Here is a 24323-nt window from a genome sequence, read left to right as displayed (position 1 = left end):
TTGGTTCACATACGCACATACGTGCAAGCAAACATGCATCTACAATAAATACATAAGTAATGATTAAATGGCTAAATGAATGAGTGTGGTAGCCTAGTGTGGTGTATGAAGCCCACAGCGAGGCACAGCAATGGCCTCTTCAGACCCAACCCCCGGGCGACTGCCCCAGAACAAACCTTTCCTATATAATGATCACAATATGACTCCTTTCAAATCCATGTGCTATATTTTTAGTGTAACCTTTTCTCTGTTTAGATGTATTTTGGCATAAACACTTGCCAGTTTAGAGTGGTGTAGGTTGTATCGCCCGAAGTGTGTGCGTGCACTCGGGGTTGTTCACAAAGCGACAGGATCCACTCACCTACCTCTGGACAAGCAACTGTGCTTAAGAAGTTTTCCTCTTTATCTTAATTCTGTGTGTCACTATGTGATGTGAGCACAAATAGCCACGGAGGCCAGAAGGCGCTGAATTCCCTGGAACTGGAATTACAGGCAGGAGTGAGCCACCCGCTACGGGGGCTAAGGATTGAGGGCTGGTCCGCTGCAAGAGCGGCAAGTACTCTTAATCTCTCTCCAGCTTCATAGATGTTAAAAATATCTTCCCCCTTCCCATTGCTGTGTGTATGTTAAGGCTGGAGGACAACTCGCAGGAGTCTGTTCTCTTTCTCCACCATGTAGCTTCTTGTGATTTAACGTGGGTCTCAGGCTTGGAGGTAAGCACCTTTACCACTGAGCCATCTCTCTGGCCCATGATTGTACGCTTCAGCATGGCAGTATCTTTATTTTTCTAGGTAGTGAGTTGTCTCACAGGGCTTCACATATAGAGAAGTGTGTAGTCAGTGTTTCTTCAAGCTGTGCAGCACTCAGCGAGGTCTGGACTGAAATGAAGCAACAATAGAACAGAACTGATGGATATTTGTGAACTTAAAGCAGAGAGGAACAAGCAGCCGGTGCCCGTTTTCTTTCTGCAAGCCAAGAATGTCTTTTATTTTGGGGGGTGAGGCTGGGGGAATAGATGCACAGGATTCAGGCTGGCTGCAAACTTACTATGTAGCTGAGGATAACTCCGGATCCTCCTGCTTCTACTTCCCAAAGGCTGAGAGTATCGGTATGCGCCACTACTCCCGGATGTATTTTTCTTTTAAATTTGTTTTACATTTTAAGTAGGTTAGTAAATGCCAAAGAAAGACTGAAGAATGTAGATAGAGATAGCACAGCTGGGCAAAACCTGAAATATTTACAGCCCAGCTTTTAGAGAAGGTTTGTTGCCTCTGGATGATGCAGAGGAGTAGGGGGTGTTCTCTCTTTTGGGAGTGTGTGAATAAGGCACATAGAGGGTCACTTTCTCAAACTTTTACATTTCGCACATACAGAGAGGAATTGATCCTTCCCATATGATTTTCTGTGGGCTTTGGATCTCTTCCACTCTTCATGGCCTCCAGAAGTGTTTCAGCCTCTGTGCAGATGACGGAATGAGGCTCATAGGAAAAGTCAAGCAAACTTCAGATATCACATTTAAACAGGAAAGTGTGCATGACTTAAAACAGTAGTGAACAAAGTTTGTTAAAATGAGCTTGGACTTAGAAATTTTGGGTTAAGTATGGAAATATTGGTGATTTTACCTTGGTCTCTAAGTTAAAAACAAGAGAAGTTATACAATCAGGATATTGCTAGAGAACTGTATAATTTTATTAAAATCTGTGCAATGAGGAATGTCTTTGGTATGATATATAAACAGTTATAAAGAAACTATGGGATATATAGTTCATAACTCATTAAAAAGTGAGATATTGTTCACCTATAAGAAAAAAAGAGACTTAAAATTCTCAGTATAAAGAACAAAATGGAACATGGACTGGAGAGCTGCTCAGTGGTTAAGAGGACCAGCCGCTCTTGCAGAGATCTGAGTTTGGTTCCCAGCATCCACATGGCAGTTCACAACAGCCTGTAACTCTAGTTCCAGGTCCCAACATCCTCTTCTGACCTCTGCTGGCTCTAGACACACATGTGGTAGACAGGTAAGCTTGAAAAGACAATTTTATGTTGCTAAGAAAGGTGTCATCTAAGAGAGACTGGAGTTCGGGATGAGCTTTTCAGCTGGGAGTCAGGAATTAAGGAGGAGGAGACGAAGAGGTGACTATTCTAGACAGGGCGGATAGTTGTCGAGGAGACAGGTGTGGCTGAGGAGATGTCACAGAAGCATCATCGTGCATCTCCCATCTGAGGACGGGTGTTTCCCTTGTCCTTTTCATTGTATGTGCAGTGTGGATAGCACACTCCCTGCTGCAAAGGGGCGAACTTTCAGCAAGGCTGATTGAAAGAGCAAGAATAAACGGGCATTTTCTGGGGATTCCTGACATGACCCCAGGTACGGGGATTGCTCAGGGAACAGTGCTCCCCTTCTCTGAAGCCAGACTTGTCCCTTTACCTGAGAAGATGACAGTTGCAGGAGGCCGCTCGGAGCACTTGGGACATCTTCCTAAGCCTCTGTTGTTCCAGTGTCTAAGTGGAGTTTGACCCAGAGGCAGGAGGCTTAGAAAAGGCAGGCAAACAAAGGCAGAGTGGTCTGGCTGGATCCGGATCTGCTCTGAGAATGCACTATCAGGACCAATCTGAGACAGGATGAGTGTGGCCACGTTGTTAATTAACCATCTGAGGCAGGGTTGATACCCATCATCCTGGGTACCCTGGGAGCTCACTGACAAGCAGAGAGCAAAGGTGAGCAGGTTTAGAGCCAAGTAAAGTTAAAACACAACGCTGAGGAGTGCCTGTCTTTTCATAAGTGAGTGTGAGCCAAGTTGCAATGACTTCATCCTGGTTCCATCTATAGGCTTAGGCTCATGAGGATTTCATCAAGAAGGGCGAGAAGCGGCATGTTCCCCAAATCTGTGCAATAAGATTGTGGCGGCCACGAGAAGGACTATTTTAAAAGATAGTTGCCACAAAATAGAGGTTAATTGTGGATTTGCAAAATTAAGGAAGAAGGGGGTAATTTAGAAGAAAGGGAAAGCAATCTGACACAGAAGGGAAGGAAGTATACCCACAGTTTCTCCTTTATCCAGTTGCTTTAGTTGGCTTTGAGACGAGGTTGAGCTACTTCAAGCCGGACTTGAACTCACTCTGTGTCCCAGGCTGGCCTCTCAGCTTCTGAGTTCTGGGATTGCAGGTATGTGCCACCACATATGATGTCACTGTTACTCTTGTGTGTATGACAGGTACGTGTGTGTGCGCGCGCGCGCGCGCATTCAGACTGCAAAAGGCATTTACTCTCCATATTGTTTTTAGGCAGGGTCTTACTGAACACAGAATTCATTCATTAGTTCATGCCTTGGCTGGTTAATTAACAACGTGGCCACACTCATCCTGTCTCAGATTGGTCCTGATAGTGCACTCTTGCAGCCTCCAGTTCATCTGGTCAGGCTGTCGGGCCAGGAAACATGGAAACTCGCCTGTCTCTATTTGCCCGACACTGGGGTTCCGGGTCCACACAGCCATACCCAGCTTTTACATGGGTGCTGGGATCTGAACTCAGGTCCTCATGCTCGTACAGCAAGTTCTTTACTGACCTGAGCCATCTCCTCAGTCCCCGTCACCGATTATTAGGGTGTGCTTAATAATCAACTTGTCACCGTGGAAGTGACATGGGTATGCTTTAGTTTGTTTTGTTTTTGAAAGTAATACATAGAGTAGAATGCAGTTGGGGTGCTCCCACAAAAATTAAAGAGCTGGATAAAATTTTCTCAAGTTTATCCAACTCTGAGCCCCTGAAACAACCACCCCTCCCGAATACCCCCACTGTTGTTTTCTTAAACCCTAGTAATAAATAGATTGATGGTTGTCATTGGCCTTAACGTTTCCAAAGATGTTCCCCAGATGTTCCACAAGGTCCCTCATGATCAGGCTTTTCTCCATTCTTTCTTCCCTCTGTAGCTATCCCTGCCATGGCCACACATAATAAAGTGTCTCCCAGACCCCTGGAGCTCATGTCCCTAGTGTACAATGTTTGGGATATACCTGGGATGCTCTGGGACTGGCCATATCTATGCTAATGGGAACAGTCCTGTGCCTTCCAACACTGGCTCCTCCCCCGCTTCCTATAGGATATTAATCTGACAGTTGTCCCTGGGTAGACAATTTCATAGGCTGCTGCTGGTATCACAGTGAATGCATTTATTAACACATGCTGCCCTTATCTGTTTGCATGTTTTCTTTGCTAATCCGAGTGTTCCTGCAGACAGTAAATCATGTTTGCTCTGTATGCCCTCATGCAGGGCACGTCTTGTGGGCCATCCATTTCCCCCAAACAAGTTGGTTAGGGTACCATGTAGTACGCTTCCCTTTGGTAAACAGTCGTTCCTTTCATATTTTCTGTAGGATTTAGCTGCTGCCTCTGGTGGAGAATATTAAACAGGCATTTCTTTTTCTTTTTCAGTAGCTCACTATTACATCTGTTGGAAGCATATTTCATCTTTTTCTAGGGACACTGGCTCCATAGGCATTTGCCCCCCTAGAGTCCTCCTATTTTGGCAAAATTATCTGATAATTCTTACTTACATGTTTATGGCATAATATATTACTGCTCTCAAGAGCATTTATGGTTTAATAGCAGTTCCTAGGGACGAAAATGTTTAACTTGAAAGAATGAATTCATTTCCTTGAGTAGATTTGCATCCACTGCGCAGCTTGGGTAATTGATCTGTTTTAAGGAAACAGGGTGGCACTCTGTTGGCCCTGAAATCACACCAGGCATGCTGGCTGACAAGTACCCATTTATATATTTAGTACTTCCCCCGGGAATAGGCTTTTCCTTCAGCTGCTGCTCTGAAGACTCCCGCCACCTTGGATAAATTGCGTCTATTACAGCACTTGCTCCCTATTAATCTGAAGGTCCCCAGGCCTTGGAGTAATTTAGAGCACTTCTGCCTCACCTCCCCGGAAGTTCTTTCACCAGTTTGGTTCTAGAAATGCATAATCATAGAAAGTTTAAGCCAGTTCCTGTGAACTTGTTAGAGATACAGACAGCTTCTCGGTTGCTGACTTGATGTGTAAAAAGATAGTTTTCCTGCTGAAAGTGAAGTTCTAGAGGACTCAGATGTTTGAACTCTTTCCAGGACGGATTGCTCAAGAGGAAGCAAACAGCACGATCCTGTATAATTGCTTGTTGTTTGGAAGGCGGAAATGTTATGTGTATTTTTCTTCCCCAAGGGCTGTGTTGAGGACAGGATCCTGTCGGTGTTAATAGGTCTGTGGGATATTGCCAATAGGTGGAACTCACAAACAAGCAAGGCTGATATCCACCCGTTTGCCTGGACGGTGAGGCATTCGGTTCCTAACTGACAGAAAAGTCACATGGGAATTTTTAGATGAATGTATGTAAAAATCTAATGAATCTAGGCTTGTTGTATGTAAATATGAAACCCGGCTACGTCTTTGTGCATGTGTAATTGTGTGGAGGGCATGCTCTCAACATCTTAGCTGCCCTAAAAGGTGCGGCTCGTAGACCAGGACAGAACATGCAGACTAAGGGCTTGGACTTTGACATTGATCTGTCGGTGTTACCTGTGCCCAGCCTGTGTGATGGTGGACCAGATAGTTTCTTGCCTTGTGCTTCATTTTCTTGTAAGTAGAGATAATGGTTCATGCCTTCTAGAGGATTTGTGATTATCAGTCATTTTGACACATGGCTAAGATTTTGACACATGGCTAAGATTCTGTAGCAGTGTTTGCCACATTTGTGAATTTAACATATATTACTTGTTGTTGTTACAAACTGTTCTTAAATAGTATCATTACACAGTCAATTCAGAGAGGAGAAAACAATTGCTTAGAAAGTAAAGGCGAATATTTTGGGGTCCGAGCAGATAGATAGCTCATTTGGCAAAGTGTTTGCAGACGGCCTCAGTTTGGTGCCAAGAACCCATGTTAAAACAAACTGGGAGAAGTGTGTGTTTGTAATCCCTGCTGGGAAGGTGGAGATAGGTGGATTCCTGGAGCCTGCTGGCTGGTCAGCTCGGACTCCTGGATGAACTCCAGGCCTGTTGGAAACTAGTTTTCCCTTCACACAGACATACACACACACACACACACACACACACACACACACACACTAGCATATATGTACACCTCCCCCCACAAAAGAGTAAATCTTTTGAAGCCCAAAGCAGTGTTTAATCTTGATGGCAGACATGGTATGGGTGTTTCTTTATCCACGAGAAACAATTCTGTGAAGAGGGGAGCACGTGAGGACTCCGCGACGATCCCTAGGTTGTTCGTGTTTGACTGAACATCTTCCCCCTCAGGCCCAGATAACAGCTGCTTGTGGAATGCTCTCTGCTCTGAAAGCGTGCTGGCTTTGGGGAGTTCACGTCTTGGGTCCATCTTGTGCCATATTGTCTAACCCAAGCTGGATGGCAATGGCATTGGGGTGCCGAGTCCCTTCCAAGAAAAACACTGGGCGTTTCAGGAAGTGGGCGGGTGAGTCAGAGGACAGCACTTTTCCTCTTAGTCAGTCTTGAACTTGCTGGAAACAGGCTGACTTTCACCCCGAGTTCTGCTTTTCAGATCAGATGTTCTCTCAGTGGACAACACCACGCTGACAGCAGGACTCTGTTAGTGTCTGCCCTCAGCCCACACAGTGAGTCTTAGCAAGCGTGGCTGGCGAGTTCTTTCAAAAACATCTCAGTTCAGTTCTACACCCTTAAGCTAGTTTCTTCTCCAGGACAGTTGTGCTTCAGGCAGGCGTGACATGAAGCAGCTATCGGTGTAAATTTTAGAAGGAAATCTGTAGTACCACTTGTTTTGGTCACAAAATATCCCATTGGTCTTAACACAAATATATTTGTGGCATATTCTGGCAGAATGGGGATTACTTTTCCAAAGACTGTACTAGTATGTAGAAGAGAGGTGAATTCCTCAGAGTGGTTCTTCATAGTAACATTTAAAAATTCTAAGTTCATGCTATATGGTTACTCAAAGAAAAGATGAGGACACGACCTCTCCAAGGTATGGTTACGAAGGTTTTATTGTAGCTGTGAGGAAGAGCAGTTACCAAAGGACGAGGTGTCCATGTCTTTGAGCTGGTTAGGAAAATCTTTTATAGGAGAGGTGGAGGCAGGTGGAGAGGTGCCTCAACAGTCAATAGCACTTGCTTCTGCTGCTGGTCCACAGGACATGGGTTGAATTCTCAGCACCCACACTGGGCAGCTCACAGCTTCTTGTAACTCTAGCTCTCGAAGATCCAGTGCCCTCTGGAACTCATTGTGTAGCCCTCACACTCAGAGAAATCCCTCTGCCTTTGCTCCTGAGTGTGAGGAGCAAATATATATATATATATATATATATATATATATATATATATATATTATCAAGCACTTGGGCTTGGATTAGCTGGAGCCATTGATCTTTCTCTCTGGCTCTCAGTCACTGTAGGTTTTATCCTGTTTCCTCTCAGGCAGGGAGCGTGCTGGCTCTTGGCAGCCCTGGGCGTCCCTGAGATCTCAACAGTTGTTTCTGTTGAGCACCAAAGAATGTCTCTCATATCTTATAAAATCCAAATGCTTGTTTCCTAGAAAAATTTCCCCTTTATCATCCTGGAATGGAATGGCTCGGCCCTTGGCACAGCAGCGAGTTCTCAGCTAATGACTTGGAGCATGGTCCTGCATCATTCTCGGGTGTGCTGAGAAGCGAGGGTTTTTGCGAAAGCAAAGACAGAGTCCCCAGTGGCCACAAGCTTTGTGTTATAGGCTAGCTTTGTGGAGACCCAGGAGAACACTGTTTATGTTACTCCCTCATTCTGGAGATAAGATATGTTTCTACTCTGTGCTTTCTTCCGCTCTCTGCTGACAGGTGGTCTGTGCAGGTGAACTCATGTGCAATGAGCAGACCACCAGGTTAGCAGTGTGGCTTTTGCTGAGTCTAACGACGTGCATTTGGAGACTGCACAGCACCCATGCAGAGACCCTAGTATCCTGTTTGATCCACACTGACTGGAAGCCCATGAGTGAACATGACACATCTATGGACAGAGATGGGGGCATAGTGGAAAACCAGGGATAGTACTGGCTTCCACATCCACGTTCTTTCTAACCTCTGCACAAACCTATATCACCCTGCTGCCTGGGATGTCCCGTGAGGGTTCAGTAGCAGCATTCCTCTTGTGATGCTTGCTGCTGGGATGATGCTGTCATAGCACAGTGGCGAGAACTGGAGAGGGGAGAGGATATAATTACAGCGCCTGGTAGTTACTTTTGAGCCACTGTGACTATAGTATCCCACTGGAACTACTTAAGGAACGAAAGGTTTACTTTGGCTCAGCGTTTCAAAGCGTTTCTGTTGGCACAGGGACGGCATGCAGGAAGAGCTCAGTGTAGGAGTCTGTGGCGGAGAGGGTTCCTGACAAGGAGGGCCAGGAAGCAGAGAGAATGGCTAGAGCCAGGACTGGTACAGCTTGCTTTCAAATGCACACCCCTTATTACCTACTTCTTGCAGCTAGACTCCACTTTGTAATAGTTCTACAGCACATGCATGCGAGCGTGTGCACACACACGCACACACACACGCACACACACACATTTTTTTGAATACTTCTACATTCTGTCTCAGAAAATTTGAAATAAATAAGCATCTTCACTTGGCCAAGTAATTTGGTTAAGTAACTCATGGAAATAATTTTTTTCTCCTCTTTAAAAAAATTATTTACTATTCTCTCATCCAATACATCCTGACTACAATTTCTCTCCCTTCACACCTCCCAGTCCCCTCCTTCTGCACACACATGCCTTCTCCTCTACATACTCCCTGTCCCCAATCTCCCTCCAGAAAAGAGCAGGCCTCCTGGGGATGTCAGGCACAACAAGACGCAGTAAGACTAGATGCAGACCCTCACAACAAGATGCGGTAAGACTAGATGCAGACCCTCACAACAAGATGCGGTAAGACTAGATGCAGACCCTCACGTCAACCCAGTAGGAGGAAAGGGGTCCCAAGTGCAGGTAAAAGAGTTAGAGATTATCCCCCCAGATGATTTTTTTAAAAAAATATTTATTTATTATGTATACAATATTCTGTCTGTGTATATGCCTACAGTCCAGAAGAGGGCATTCCAGATGGTTGTGAGCCACCATGTGGTTGCTGGGAATTGAACTCAGGACCTTTGGAAGAGCAGGCAATGCTCTTAACCTCTGAGCCATCTCTCCAACCCCCACAGATGATTTTCAAAAAGGCTTTTTTGGTAACTATAGCTCTATGCTGCTTTACCTCATTTAACTAGTATCATAAAAGTTATAAATATGTATATTGTTCATGTACATTGCCCATGCTTTGCCAAGGCTAGATCAGGGTGACACATGCCCTTTTAGAACTCTTGCCCTTGCGGAACTGCAGGGTGCATGTCCTCATCCTGTACCATCCTTGCCCTTACCCTCATCCTCTTTCCAGTTGTCCCCAGTGCCCCTTGCCGCTCACTGCCTCATAAGCTTGCTCAATCTGGAGCTCTGTTCTGACAACAGTCAGACCCTTTCCAGGCAATCTGTGGGATTTCATGTGTAATGAGCGTTTCACAAAAGAAAAAGATTCTACAATTATTGATCTTTTTTTCTTAAGTGAGCATGAGGTTTGGAGGCAGGGCAAATCCACCTCTGTTACTTTACTCTGTGTGGCAGACTGGTTGAGTTTATCCCACCTTCCACCTCTAGTTGTTTCTTAGGAACTCTAGGCATGGGCTCGTCACTCATTTCTGGTTCCATGGGCCTGACTGACCTGCTGAGTGCAGACAGTGGCGCTCCTGCTTATTGAGATTATGGTGACAGTGGCAGACGACGGTGCCTGTGGAGGGTCCTGACTGAGGAGCAGTGTGGCTCTCCCTCTTCCTCCTCAGTGGCTACTCCTGTTGGTAACACTGGTAAAGTTTAGTCCCCTTAGTGCGTTGATTTTATCAACTCATTGACTAAAAATGGGGACCGTTTTCTTACTAAACAGTGGAGAGTTGGAATTAATTAGAGAGGTTTTTATGTAGAAAAGTTAAAGACAACTTACTAGTCTTAAAAAAAAATGACTTATTGCTTTTAAAATATTTATTTTATTTTTAATTATGTGTGTATACATGTCTGTGTTGGTACCGGTGTGTACAGACTTGAGAAGAAGGCATCAGAGCCCCTGGAACTAGAGTCACAGATGGTTATGAGCTGCCACGTGGGAGCTGGGAATCGAATCCCGGTCCTATACAAGAACAGGCAGTGCTCTGAACTGTTGAGCCATCTCTCCAGCCCTGACTCCTTATTTTTATATACCTCATTTTACTAAAATGTTATGTGTTTCTTCCTAGGGATTTTGTTTTTGGTTCTACATCCATTTTCTCAGTAGCTTAGAGATGGGAATTACAGGAATAGAGAGAAGGACTTGTCTGTCCTGTGTCCCTGACCCTGGAGAGATTTTCCGTGTTTCTGTCTTCATGCTTGCTCGACAAGTCTACCTTCACACCCTGGACAAAACCCACGCAGTATGACCAGGAGCGCACCATGCCTTTGTGCTTCTCTCTCTTGCTGATCCAAATGCCTCTCATTTTGCATCTTTTAAAGAGCTACAGAGTGTTGTGGGTTTACTCTGGTTATCCCAGGTGCTCAAGTTCAGGAATGGAATTCCTGGCAAATATTTCTCGAGGGCTTATGAATTGACACTGGCTGCGGAGCGGACACGCTGCCATGGAAAAACAGTTCCATTTCTGCCCGAGGGGAACAGGAGGTTGATTGTCTCCAGTTTCCTGATTCATCAGACCCAGACACTTGAAGGTGATGTAGGCAGAGTTAGTGTTTCACATTTAACACTAGCTTTTTGTATGATTTCTCACCTCCGTTTGCCTTCCTTCTGTTGTTTATTTTCAGTCAAACACCAGAGATCAGATAAAGGGCAGTGTTCTGCGTCTTAATTGTCATTCATTTCCTTCTCAGCAGAGTTTCAGGTCTGTTGTACCAGCTGAGAAACATCGACAACATAATAAATACATACATTCTTCATGCCAAAGACCTGCTACTTATCCTGAATTTGAAATGGGTAAATTCTGAAATACCATTTTCCGAATTCCTTTCTCAGTTTTAGACTTGTTTAAAGTCCGTAGCCAGATGTGCGTCAGCATGCATTTATGTATTCTTATCACGGCTGACTTTTATAGTTCTTCTGCTTGTAAGAAAATGAGACTATTTTCAGTGCTCTGTGTGGTTTGTGTAGTTCATGCTGCTCTCTAGCTAGCTTCTAAGTTCCGTGAAGACAGGAGCTGTGTTAGTGCGTTTCCCACTGCTATGCCGAAGAACCTGAGATAATCAGCTTACAAGCAAGAAAGGCTGTGCTTTGGGGCTCCGAGTTTCAGACCGTGGTAATTGTCTCTGTTTCTTTTGGACCTGGTGCCTGCACTAATCAGGTTTTCACTGCTGTGACAGAAGAATTTAAGGGTAGACGGGTTCACATTGGTTCACAGTTTGAAGGTGTAGTCCATCCTGGTGAGGAAGGCATGGGCGTAGGAGTGTGAGGCAGCTGGTCCCATGGCCTCTGCCATTAGGAAGCAGAGAAGAGATGGCTGCTGGTCCTCAGATCACTTCCTCCTTTTTATTCAGCCAGGAACCATGGCCCATGGACTAGCTACCTGCATTCAGGATGGGTTTTTCACACTCAGTTAAGCCTCTCTAGACTGCCTCACAGGTACAATGAGAGGCAAGTCTCCTAGGTGATTCTAAATCAAGATCAACCACCAAGATGATGTAGTCCACTGTGCTTGGAGCATGTGGCAGGAGATGACTGTCCCCGTGCTGACTGGAAGCAGAGGGAGGAGCAGGGAGAGAGCAGGTTTCACCATGTTAAGAAAAAATTCAAGGTTCTGACCCTAGTGGCCCAATGTCCATCTATCACATCCCTCCTAAGATTCCTACCATCTCCCAATAGCACCAAAGGCCAGTGGCGGTGCCTACACACGGGAACCTCTGTTGGGAGCACTTACCTAAACCACAGCAGAAACCATGCCTGTTTTCTCTCCTGCAGAATAAATGTATAGAGCTGCCCTGATCTTCATGGTAGGCATTAGTCATATTAGCAATTTATATTTAAATTTATGCTAACCTGGTAAAATCTAAAATCCAGTTCCTCACAAAATGCATTGAATGGTGCTAAAATAATTAATACACCAATTAAGAGCCTGTCGTTGTAGTTCATACCTATAATCCCAGCACTCAGGAAACAAGGAGGAGAATTACTGAGAGTTCAAATCCAGCCTAGTGAATTCTGGGATAGTCTGAGCTACAAAGTGAGACCCTGTCTTATAGAACAGCCACAACAACCACAGTCACCACCACCACCACCACTACAGCAGCAGCAGCAGCAAAACAGGCTGGAGAGATAACTCAGTGGTTAAAAGGACCTGTTGCTCTTGCATGGGACTAGAGTTCTGTTCCCAGCAACATCAGGTGGCTCACAACCATCTGTAATGCCTGCTCCAGGGTATCCAATGCCCTTCTGGGGCTTCTGGGGGCACTGAACCTATGTGTTGCATATACATACATGTAGACAAGCATTTATACATGTAAAATAGTAATAAATAAATCTTTAAAAATCAAGGAAATAGCACGCACAAAGTCTATCCACTAAGAAAGCTGTATTGGGCAGCGTTTGTCTAGAGCTCAGGTAGGCCCCCTTTTTTTTGGATTTTCGAGGCAGGGTTTCTCCGTAGCTTTTTGGTTCCTGTCCTGGAACTAGCTCTTGTAGACCAGGCTGGCCTCGAACTCACAGAGATCCGCCTGCCTCTGCCTCCCGAGTGATGGGATTAAAGGCGTGCTCCACCACCTCCCAGCTCAGGCACTTTTGATGAATGGGTGAGTGAGGACTCCAGTTGACTGGTGCCGACCAGGGCTGTGTGAATGTCCTTTGAGCACTGATTCACAAAGGTCGTTTTGGCTAACGTTTTTGCTCTTGGCGTTGCCCTAGCCAGTGTCACAGTATTGGATTTGTCATTAGCAAGAAGAAAATACCAGTTGTTAATAGTGCTTAAAAGCATGACTTGGGGTAAGGTGTTGATTCCTAGACCTCTTATAGGATAGCTATTGACATCATGGCCAAGCTATTTTTTACTTATATAAATAACTTTTATAAACCCCAGATTCTTCATTAAAATGAGAATAAGAAGTGTTTATGACCCCTTTCAGTTGGTAAGAATTAAGTAAAATAGCACAATTTAAGTACTTGGCCCAGTAGCTGGCATACTTAAATTCTAAAGAAATGAGCCTTAATGGGCTTACTCTAATGAAGTGGTGAGCTGGGCCTGTGTTTACCTCAGGTCATGTGTGTGGAGGTTTCTGCAGATGTGGTAACATAGAAGTGTGTTGAGAGGTCTATCTTCCTGCAGTATTAAGGGCCACATTTACGACTGTTTATAAATAAATAGAAAATGTTCAATAGTTGAGACTTTAGTCTTTTTTCTTTATTTTTATTTGTGTGTGTGTGTGTGTGTGTGTGTGTGTGTGTGTGTATTCATGGGGTCTTCACCTGTAGTTAAAAGTGGCTATGAATCACCTCATAAGGATGCTGGGCATCAAACTCTGGTCTTCTGCAAAAATAGCAAACACTCTTAACCATTGAACCGGTTTTCTAGCCCCCTTTCTTTAGACAGTTTCATATATAAACATAAACATATGTATACATGCATACATGTATGTGTATATACACACATACATACACACAGAATGTCTTGTATTATATGGGCTGTCTATTACTGTATGGTATTCCTGTCTTTTCCCTCAGAACTTTCTCTTCTCTATTAGTCCCCCAGGGCTATCCTGATGTGGGATTCCCCTCTGTATGCTGTGAATGTCTTATTACCACTGGTTAATAAAGAAGCTGTTTCTGCCAATGGCTTTAGCAGAGCAAGGCCAGGCAGGAAATCTGAACAGAGATGTAGAAGGAGAGTAGGCAGAGTCAAAGAGACTCCATATAGCTGCAGAAGGAGGACACACTGGAACCTTAGGAAACTTACCAGTAGGCCACAGCCTTGTGGTGATACACAGATTGATAGAAATGGGTTAATTTAAGATGTAAGAGCTAGCTAGGAATACGCTAAAGTCATTGGCCAATCAGTGTTGTAATTAATGTAGTTTCTATGTGATTATTTGGGTCTGGGCAGCCGGGAAACAAATGAGCAGTCTCCTACTGCACTCTCCCAATAGAGAAATTACACCCTTTCCTTCAGCAACCATTAACAGCCATTACCTCCTCTGGAAGGGGTGGGGTCTCATGGGTACCTCCTGTATCCATTGATGGGAAGTTGGAGGGCCCAACCTAGTGCAGGTACCATAGCTACTGTGGGTTCATGGTTTCAGTAGTCATGTGGTACTGGACAGCAGCATTTCACAACACTCTTCCCTATCCTTCAGCTCTTAAGTTCTTTCCACTCTGACTTTCCTGGGCCTTGGAGCAGGGTGAGTGGGGTATGATGTATCCCCTTGGAGCCTGAGTGCTCATCAGTCACTCATTCCATCGCTCAGACCAAATGCAAGTCTCAGTGTCCACCATCACCTTCTGCTGAAAGGGGTCTCTCTGCCCCAGGCTATTCGCCTGTGGCCAGGCTCATAAATATTTAGAAGGCACTTTTGACCTCATACTCAAAAGGCTTTAATTTTTCTTTTTGTTTTGTTTTTCAAGACAGGGTTTCTCTGTGGTTTTGGAGCCTGTCCTGGAACTAGCTCTTGTAGACCAGGCTGGTCTCGAACTCACAGAGATCCGCCTGCCTCTCCATCCCAAGTGCTGGGATTAAAGGCGTGCGCCACCACCGCCCGGCTCAAGGCTTTAATTTTTTTCTTCAATTGTTATGACTGTATAAATAAGGAAATGGCCTGCGAAGATTTTCATGTGACTTTGGTTGGCAATGTAATTTTAAGGTGAGCTCACCAAGAACTCTGTGCTTGTTTTGGGTTAACTCATGAAGAATGTGTTCCAGGTTTTATTCCTTCATGTGGGCTTTTCCTAACACACACAGGCAAACCAGCAACAAACCTGATAATCAGAATATGTAAATTAGCAATTTGCTACCCAGGGGTGAATTTCAGGTTGCATTTATGCTCCCAGCTCTGGGGCTTATTTAAAGCTATGATTTTGTTTCTAGAAGAACAGGAGCCGGAGCTTCTTCATCAGCAGTCATCCCAGTTTAGCTAGGCAGTGCCTCACATGTGCCCTTAGCTTTCTCCTGAGCTCTGAGAGCGCCTCTATTGACATAACAGCAGAGGGTCGTTCAGCATATACTAGCGTCAGCTGACTCTGATGAATGAAATGTCCTTCGCTCTCTGTGTTCCTTCCTCTGGTTGCTATGGCACCTTTATTTTTAGTATAAACCTGCACTCCTGTTTCGTAGTCCACCTGAATTGCTCAGGTTCATAGGAGAGGTGACTTTCCTCCTGAACTTTCTGTGAACTACGAGTCAATGTTTAGACTACCACAATATGCTGCAGAAAAGGGGTGACTAGGATCATAAAAATGCAGGAACTGGGCCGGGAACCAGAGGGAACTGAGGAACCTCTGGGTTGTTACAGTAAGACTGGGCAGCCTGGACTATCTCTGGATGATCAACTGAAGAAGTGACCCAGAGAGTTGAATAAAGACACTAGGATGTTAAAGCAAGAGAAAAGGTAAGCATCGTCGGCACTCATTCCGAGAGTCTTTACTCTGCACCATGGAAAAGTTTAGGAAAAATTACAATGAGGAAGCAAAAAAGAACCATAAAGCATTGCATTTTAGGGGGAAAATAAAGGGAGGTTATTGATGATGCATAGAAAAACCAAGAAATGGGGAGCAGATACCTTTAAAATAAAGGGAAAGACACCCTATGTGAAAGTGTGGCTTTAGAATATGAATGAAATTCCCATGAGAAAGCAGACGCTTGATTTTCTTTACCTAACAACAACAACAAAATCTTTCTGACACACTTTTGGCTGTGTCTAATTGTGTTTGACACAATTCCTTTTTAATTTAGTCTAATGCAGCTTTGGCCTGACTGGGGTTTGCTCTCTGTGGTGCTAATTCTCTCCTACACTCCAGCCTCACCACTGGCTTCCTGGAGCTGAAGTCAGTCTTCAGGGATTGCAGTGGAGGTGGGCTCCTTCTCTTCCCCATTCTCCAGGCTTGAGTCAGCTCAAGACTCATGACCTGTGCAAGGAGGTTCTTCAGACCCAGTGTCTGGCCCTTCTCAGCTTCAGGGTTTCTCCTGCCTTGTCTGCCATCAGTGCTTGAATGTCCTCTCGCTGTGCATTAAAAAATTATCTTGCTTTTTTTGGTTCAGTTGTTTTTTGAAGACTGTTTTGCTTCTAGATCCATTCTTGCTAAGTTCTCCTTCTCCTTGAATTTTGTGCTTTGCTTTCCTTGCTTATCTTTAGTCTTAAAATGTGTGTGTGTGTGTGTGTGTGTGTGTTTGTGTGTGTTTGTGTGTGTTTGTGTGTGTGTGTACTTGCCCACAGAAGCCACAAAGGTGTTGGCTCTCCTGGAGCTGGAGTTATAGACAGTTGTGAGACGCCTGCTATGAGTGCAGAATTTGATCATCTCAAAGAATGGGATGTGTGCGTAAAAAAATCAAAAGATTTATTTTTATTGTTTTAAAATGGTATGTGGGGGGTATGTATATATGTATACGTAGTTGCAGTTGCCCATGGGGGCCAGAGGTGTTGGGCAACCACCCCATTCCCCCAAGCTGGGGTAACAGATAGTTGTGAACCCCCTGATATTTGTGCTGGGAACCAAGCTCAGGGCCCCTGGAAGAGCAGGGAACTTAATTACTGAGCCATTTCTCTGGCCTGCAGCAAATACTCATAAAGGCTGAGCAATTTCTCTAGTCCCTACACTCCTGTCTCTGACCCCTCCCCCCAGAATTCCTTCATAAGATAAGAACATGTTAGAGGAACCTATTTACAGTTCTTAGCCTTCAGGGGAATGGAGGAACTGCCTTGGATTTGATTTGCCTTCTTAGTAGGAAGGAAACTTTAACCTAGCCAAAGCTAAATTAAATAAAGTGATTCTTTTCTTTTTCTTTTTTCCCCTTTGTTTAATCTTTATCATACTAGTGTCTCCCTCCCTCCCTCCCTCCCTTCCTCCCTCCCTTCCTCTCCCCCCCCCCCCCCCCCCCCCGGTTTTAACCACTGGTTTCCTAACCACTGAACTTTGGAGCCATCGCTTGGTTTCTTTTTAAAAATGCAGTGAACATTATTTTGTGTACGTGGGTGTGCTGTTTATGTATTTTGTATGCATGGAGGGAACATGTGTGCTGTGGTATGTGTGTGTGATATCCTGACAACGTTTGGTTGCCCATCAAGTCTCTCTTTCCACCATGGGGTTCAGAGAACCAAAGGAGGTCATGGGGCTTGTGGGGCTGGCGTGCATGCCTGCTGAGACATCTCCCTGGCCCCATGTGGATTTCTAATGGCACACTGGGACTCCCGGATACGTGGATGTCCACAGACTTAGAACATTAGACATGCTGGGCTCGGCACACTGATATCTACAGATTCTGCTCATAGATCAAGTGCTGCCCAACATTGCCGCGATGCCAGCGGCTGCCCCCACAGAGCCACGTGCTGCTGAGGAGGGGCAGAAGTAGCAGTGGCGACCTAGTCTCTCATCAGAATGGTTAGTGTTTAAGTAGGATGGCAGACAGGAAAAGATGAAGCTGAGCCACAAAGGGCAAGGAGTCTATGCCGTGCTCTACCGCTGAACTACCCTCCCTGCTGGGACACAGCATCCCTTTACATGATCTATGAGAAGTTATTGTGGGTGATGTGCACATTGTATTAGGATGCTATCTATATAAGGCCTTATTAACATTTTTAAAAGATGGAATTTTGTGCTTTGGAAAAAGAAGTCTGTTGTCTAGTAATTGAGTTTTAAATTGAAATAACCTCAGGGGAGTATACTTAGGATTTAGAAAAATGGAAAGGATTCAGAATACTAGCAGCTTAAAGGTGACAGGAGCCTCTCTGTAGGCTGTGATCATTTGTAAGAATGCATAGTGCAATCTAGGCGATATGGCTCAGTCTGTGATCCCAGCAGTTGGGGAATTTCTGTAGCAGGTCAGCATGAGTTCAGGATTAGCCTGAGCTACATATTGAGTCCCAGGCTAGCATGGGTTATAGAGGGAGAAAGATGTTTTTTTGCTTTGTGAAATGTTGTTGGTCACCACAAGGAAGACCTGTGTTTGCAATGTCCTATGAGTTAAGACACTGGTTCTCAACCTGTGGGTCGTGACCCCTTTGGGGGTTGTCTAGCAGACATCCCATGTATCAGATGCTTGTGTTAAGATTCATGACAGTGGCAAAATTATAGTTAGGAAGTAGCAATGAAATAATCTTATGATTGGGGCTCAGCACAACGTAAGGAGCTGTATGACAGGATCACAACATTAGGAAGGTTGAGAGCCACTGCTAAGGTCCCTTAGAGTAGATTGATAATGCCTCTAATGGCCTATGACTTGCTCTGTTAGAATCCATTTAGCATATCAGGAGGGGATATGAATTCAGGTTCATCAGCCTCCATGAAGAACTTCTTCGAGCATGTTGTCCTGCCTTCTTCCCTCCCTGTGTTCATCAGACCCTGGTCGTTCCCTGTTTGCCTTTGTTGAGGGAGAATGTTGAACTGTACAAATGTAGTTTGTGTCATTGCCAGGGAGAAGGTGCCCCCCAACAATAATGATGTGTCTTAGGAGATCCCTGGTGACATTTGGTGTGTGCTGCTCAATGACATGAAGGTCAATGGTAGGGTCTCTGCAGGGGACCTCACATCGAGCCAGTGAGTACTGTCCCTCAAAGCTGGTCACAGAGAGCAGAGATTGAAAACAAAGCATTGGGAGATGAGTTGGGGTGAGTGGGGTGATTTTGCCCCTACTTCTCAGTCCTAAGTGCTAGTCCCCCAAATACGTATGGTTGGAAAATTAGTTGGAGCAAAGTCTCTCTGTCCTCTGGGAGAAGACGCCCAGTGTGCGTCTCCTGCCTCCTTGGGAAGCTGAACAGAAGAACTTGTTCACAACTGGGAGAACTGAGCTTCTTGGATGAAGCTTCCTTCTTAAAATTCTGCTCGTCTCGTGGTGGTGCTTGCCCAGGTCTTTGTTACCCATGCCCCGGTTCTCCTCACTGCTGTTTGGAAATTGGTATTCCCTGCCCGGTGCAGAACTAAAGTATAGCTCCGTTCCTTCCTGAACCACTTGAAATAGGTCTCTTTCACAGGGGAAACATAATTGGGTTTCCAGCCAATGAATCGGAGCCCGATTTTATGCATTTTCATTATTTCATCTTAATTTGTAAAGGCCCAGAATAAAGAAAGAAGAGGGTGAGAATAGAACAGTCTCTCATTGAAGAATTCTCAGTAACTCCCTCATTGAATAGTGGCGTCTTCCTGCGAAGCAAGGGGCTGACTTTCTACTGTTTTGATTCACAGAGCGACTTCTTCCCTAGAGCCATGCAGTGGGAAGGAGGAAACCCACTTAACAATGGGAACCCAGATAACACCTTAGTCAGTGACTGATATGACCATGCAAAGCCATGTCAGGCCAGTGTGGGTAGTGTTGACATGACAAGGTGGGACTAACATTCCGTATTTCTGTGTTTCTCCTGTGTGGAGCCCTATAGATTGTCAGGATACAGTATTCCTCATCAGAGAGTCAAGGTCATTTGTAGGGGTTGATATGGTCACACTAACCTCTCTATGTATGTCGTCATTTGAACAGGCATGTTGCCGATGTAGTTCAGATGAAGTCAAACCGGGTCAGCATGAACCCTAGTCTAGAGACTGCTATCCCTAAAAGAAGGGGGAAAATTTGGACAATGGCAATTTAGAAGTTCTATAAAGATGAAGGAAGTGATGCACCTACCAGTCACAGACTGTCGGAAGCTCAGCCTACAGAATCTTCCCTTTCAGATTTCCAAAGACACGAGTGAAGGGGTTTGCGTTTTCTTAACTGTTTGGTAATAAGCTGTTTCTACCAAACCCAGGAGGCTAACAGAGTCTCCAAAATCTAAGGGAAAGGAGAGATACCTGTCTACAGGAGTTAAAGAAAATGTAAGGACTAAGCATAACGTAGCACAACTGAGATAGTCCTGGAACTGATGGAGACGTTGGGTCAATAGCAGAATGAGGTTTTGGCTTCAGTGAACAATCAATATTGGCTCACTGGTGTGTTTCAAGCAGCTCGCTAATGTAACACTTAACAATAAGGCCACGGCATACAACAGAACTCCGTGGACTAATATCTTTATAACCCTGATGAAACAAAAACTATTTTAAATATTTAAAATTTATTTAATAATAACAATTTACCTACAGCTTGAGTAGACATTAAGTTGGTTTGGTTTTGGTTTTGTCTCATGCTGAGGACCAAATCTACAGCCTTGTATGTCTACATACGCGCTCAGCCACTGAGTTACCCTTCCAACCCCTTACAACATTTTTATATTTGTTTTAAGACAGCTTTACTATGTTACCTAGGCTGTCCTTGAACTTACTCTACAGCCCAGGCAAACCTCGAACTCTCAGTTTCCCTGTATGGCCAGTCCAGGCTTCATCTTTAAATTTTTAAGTAAAACCATTGGTAGAGAATATCATAAAGTTTGGGTAGAAGTTGGTGGGTTGTAGTTGGTCCATGCCTTTAATCCAGTACTCTGGAGGTAGAGACAGGTGGATCTCTCTGGTGTAGTGAGCTCCAACCTAGCAGATATACTTTCTTCTATGGATTTAACTGGTTGGTTTAGTCTGGCTATAACCCCATTTCTTTCTTCTTGGAGTGGATTTTCATTGACTAAATATTGTAGTTTTGGGCTTCTTTGGTGTGCTGTGTCTTGCATTTGTTATTCCTATCTTTACAATCACCAAAAGATCTTATTTTGCTTTGAAAACAAGGAAAGTTGGAATAACTAGGACTTGAGAAAAGTGTTTCATGGGGAGATTGAAGTGACTATCAGATCCGACCCTTGGCAGCTATTGTAGTGGGTTTTTAATGCTCCTCAGAAGAAGGAAATCTATAATTAGCTGCATCTGTAAGTCTATAAAGTGATAAAGACTGTAAAATAAAAACAGCCTGTTTTCTTGGTCAGAGCTGACTTTTCTCTTCTGCCAGGTGCCACCAAGGCATTAAATTAAGCGTATCTTTAAACGCCTAGCGGAAAAACCCAACAACACAGCTTCCTTTTGGAGGAGTGTTCTGTGATGGCTGTGTTTAGACATCTGAAGCCCCCATGTGGGACACCACCTGACCACAGTGACAAGTGGAACTACAGTAGCCCAGTGGGACGACGTTCTATATTTGAAATTCAATTTAGCAAATTGACGTTTTTCTCTTCTCTTTCCTAATGCTCCCCGATTCCGACAGATCGCTCTTTTAACCCAGAGCACAAACCACGCATTTATGAGGCTCCTAGGAAGAAGCAAATGCAGGAGAGGGGCTGCCCAGGCTACCACTTTTCATTAAAACCAGCTGCTGAGGTTTTGAGATGCAAACCAGATCAGAATCAGCACGAGGCCCAGGGGTTTAATTTATATTCTGAATGAAGCAGGCTGCTGTGAAAGACTATTTCTTCTTCCTTTCTCTCTCTCTCCCCTTTAAAGAAAACTTCTGAATCAACTTGTGTCTGCCTCATTTGATGTTTATACCAGCCACATGAACTACAAAAAGAAGAATCGCCTCTGTTTGTGACAGGGCCCAGAGCTGAGACAGGCTTCATTGACTTGCCTGAGCCAAACAGTAGGGGAGACTGTATGTTAGGATTCCAGTCCTCAGTGGCAAATGCCTGAATCCCAGACCCTTCTTTCTAGATCCGAAGGGCTAGTCCCAACCTGGAACGCAACAGCCCGGTGTTCTAGTTGTATCTGGACACTTCTGAGAACAAACTGGGAGATGCTGAGCACTTTTATAAACTGCTGAATCACCACTAGGGTGGGTGTGGAGATTCCTAGTGTGAAAATCGGTAAGCTTCTCCCTGATTAGCTTACGAATGCACCAAGGAGTGAGTCAAGGTCAAAGCCTAAAACGGGGAAACAAACAGTAGAGGCAGAAACAGCCACGCAATGTAAGTATAATTTTATAAGAGCCGTGCTCACTTAACATAGATGTGAATATTGTGTCTGCGTGTGTACATGTGTGTTCACGTACATTCGTGTGCACCTGTGGGCATTTACATTTCTGCATGTGCCTAGCTCAAAAGCCATCCTCAAGTCCTGTCTACCTTGTTCTTCTGAAGTAGCGTCAAGCCAAGGGGATCCGGTTATTTCAGCTCTCTAGCACCGGCATGGTAGACATGTGCCCCTTGTCCTGCTGTCTCACCTGGGCTCACTCAGGTCCCCATACTTGCTGTGCAAGGACTATATGGCATACGCTGCCTCTGTGGCCCCTGTGGGGGGCAGCATCCCCTGGGCTCTTTAGTTCTTGAATGAACTCTTTGCCCGGATCTTGGAACCAAATTAACACACAAGATGAAGAGCAAGAGAAAACCCTAAGGTTTTATTAGCTTTGCAGTGCCCAAGGGTCTCACAAGAGAGTGACGTCAGAATAAATGGCCCAAGTGTGATGCTTTCCTATTTGCACTTCTTCCCATTGCTCATTTAGAGTCACCGAAATGCCAGTTGTCAGCCTCTGGTGGTCAAGGCTGTCCCCCATCTTCATACGTTAAATCCACCCCTCCCAGAAGGGAAGGGCCACTGTGATTTGCTGCCTATTGGAAAATGCAGATCACAGGGTCTGCTGTGTAGCTCACTTCCTCAGAGAAATTCAGCTTGTGAGTCAGTGTGACCCTTTGGTGTGCTTTGAGGTGACACTTACCTGACTTTCTCTGCTCCTTTATCTAGACGCGTGTCTTCAAGCAGTAGGCAAATAGGAAAACATTATCAGGGAGCTGGAATTCACGTTAGTGTTGGGGGATCTATAAATTCTAACCTTTGCTTAAGTACAAGTTGGGCCCTTCCAAAAAGTGTGTGACTTTTTCTCCCAGGAAACTCTGCAGGATTTTAAGCAGAGCCCGTTGAACTGGGACCTAATTACTTACGTCATTCTGTACAAAATTAACATTGTCTAAGACCATATGTTCCTTGGAAAGAGGGACTCAGGCTGTCTTCCTCCTCGATTTGAACAACTATCTAATGGACACCTATTGAATGCCTAGTGCCCTCTTCAGTGTTTGAACAACAGCGGTCTCAAACAAAAGTTCTTGCCCTCTGAGAACCGGCAGTGTGGGGAAGTCAGGGATTAACTAACAAATGAGAAGCTACAGCTGTTATCCCAACTTTGAAGGTTTGTTTGTAGTGTGGGGAGTATCTGATAATGTGGTTCTATTTATTCAGGAGAGTCAATAAGAGCTCCCCAAGGGCATTGTGATTGACTGAACTGAGATGAAAGAATGAGGAAGAATTAGCTGGAAATTGCCAGGTCTTGAGTATGATCTCTTTAATATCATTTTTATCTGAATTGTTCCCTTTTTATATACGCGTATGATAACCCTGGATTTTCTTCATGGTGGCAACTACATTTTATAATTCTACCTTTTTTCAGTAAGGGTCTGTCTGCTTTTATTACCAGACGTGTGGCTGAGGCCACATCTAATGTGTTCTCCAGAGGAGTCCTAGGTCTGTCTTAGCACCTGTCACCAACTCAGCACTCAGTGGCTGCCTGCATCTCCCACCCAGGCCCTGGTTTTTTGGTAAAGCTGGGGGATGTGTGTCCCCTACCTGAAGGTTGACTGGAATTAGCAATGTCAGTGAAAGGACAGGGTAGAACAAAACAGGATTCAGGGTGGGTGAGGGGCAGAGAAGCCAGGGAGGACTGTGGATCCAGTAGTGGGAAGATATTGATTAGCACATCAACATTTTCATCTTTCTAGAGAAGAAAGAAATGGCCATTGTACTGATCACAGAAGGATCTGACTCATTTGTCTTGTTTGAAGGCAATTTTAAAAAGAATCATATTATTATTATTTATCATTAACTATGGTGTGCATGTGTGCATGTGGCAGCATTGTGTGGAGGTCAGAGGTCAGCTCTCTGGAGTCAACTCCTTCCATCACGGGTCCTGGGCATAGAACTCTGGTCCTCGGATGTGTGCGACAGCGTTTTGGCCTGCTGAGTCTTCTCTCCCACTCTTTTGAGGGGAATTTGTTCCATTTAAAAATGCTCTGAAAATGGTTTCTGGAGTTTAATAGTAGGGATTGATTTTGGCAGTTATTTTCTCATGAGAAGTAAAAGGAGTGTGTAAGGGAAAGTGTCTTAAACAAGAGATGAATTCAAGTGTGTAAGAATCACAAACAAGGGAATGTTAAATGTGCAGGGAAGGAAGGGAG

At 44.6% G+C, this 24323-nt stretch overlaps 1 protein-coding gene across 1 annotated transcript in view; it reads left to right on the top strand.

Annotated features, from left to right (window-relative positions):
* Eps8 (epidermal growth factor receptor pathway substrate 8) overlaps positions 1 to 24323 on the top strand; it is a 98382-nt gene that overhangs the window by 7235 nt on the left and 66824 nt on the right.

The sequence above is a fragment of the Microtus oregoni genome, unplaced genomic scaffold, assembly GCF_018167655.1.
Source record: "Microtus oregoni isolate MIOR12 unplaced genomic scaffold, Mior012 000002F_ref0000024, whole genome shotgun sequence".
Taxonomy (NCBI): Eukaryota; Metazoa; Chordata; class Mammalia; order Rodentia; family Cricetidae; genus Microtus; species Microtus oregoni.
This window is presented reverse-complemented; position numbering and strand designations above follow the sequence as displayed.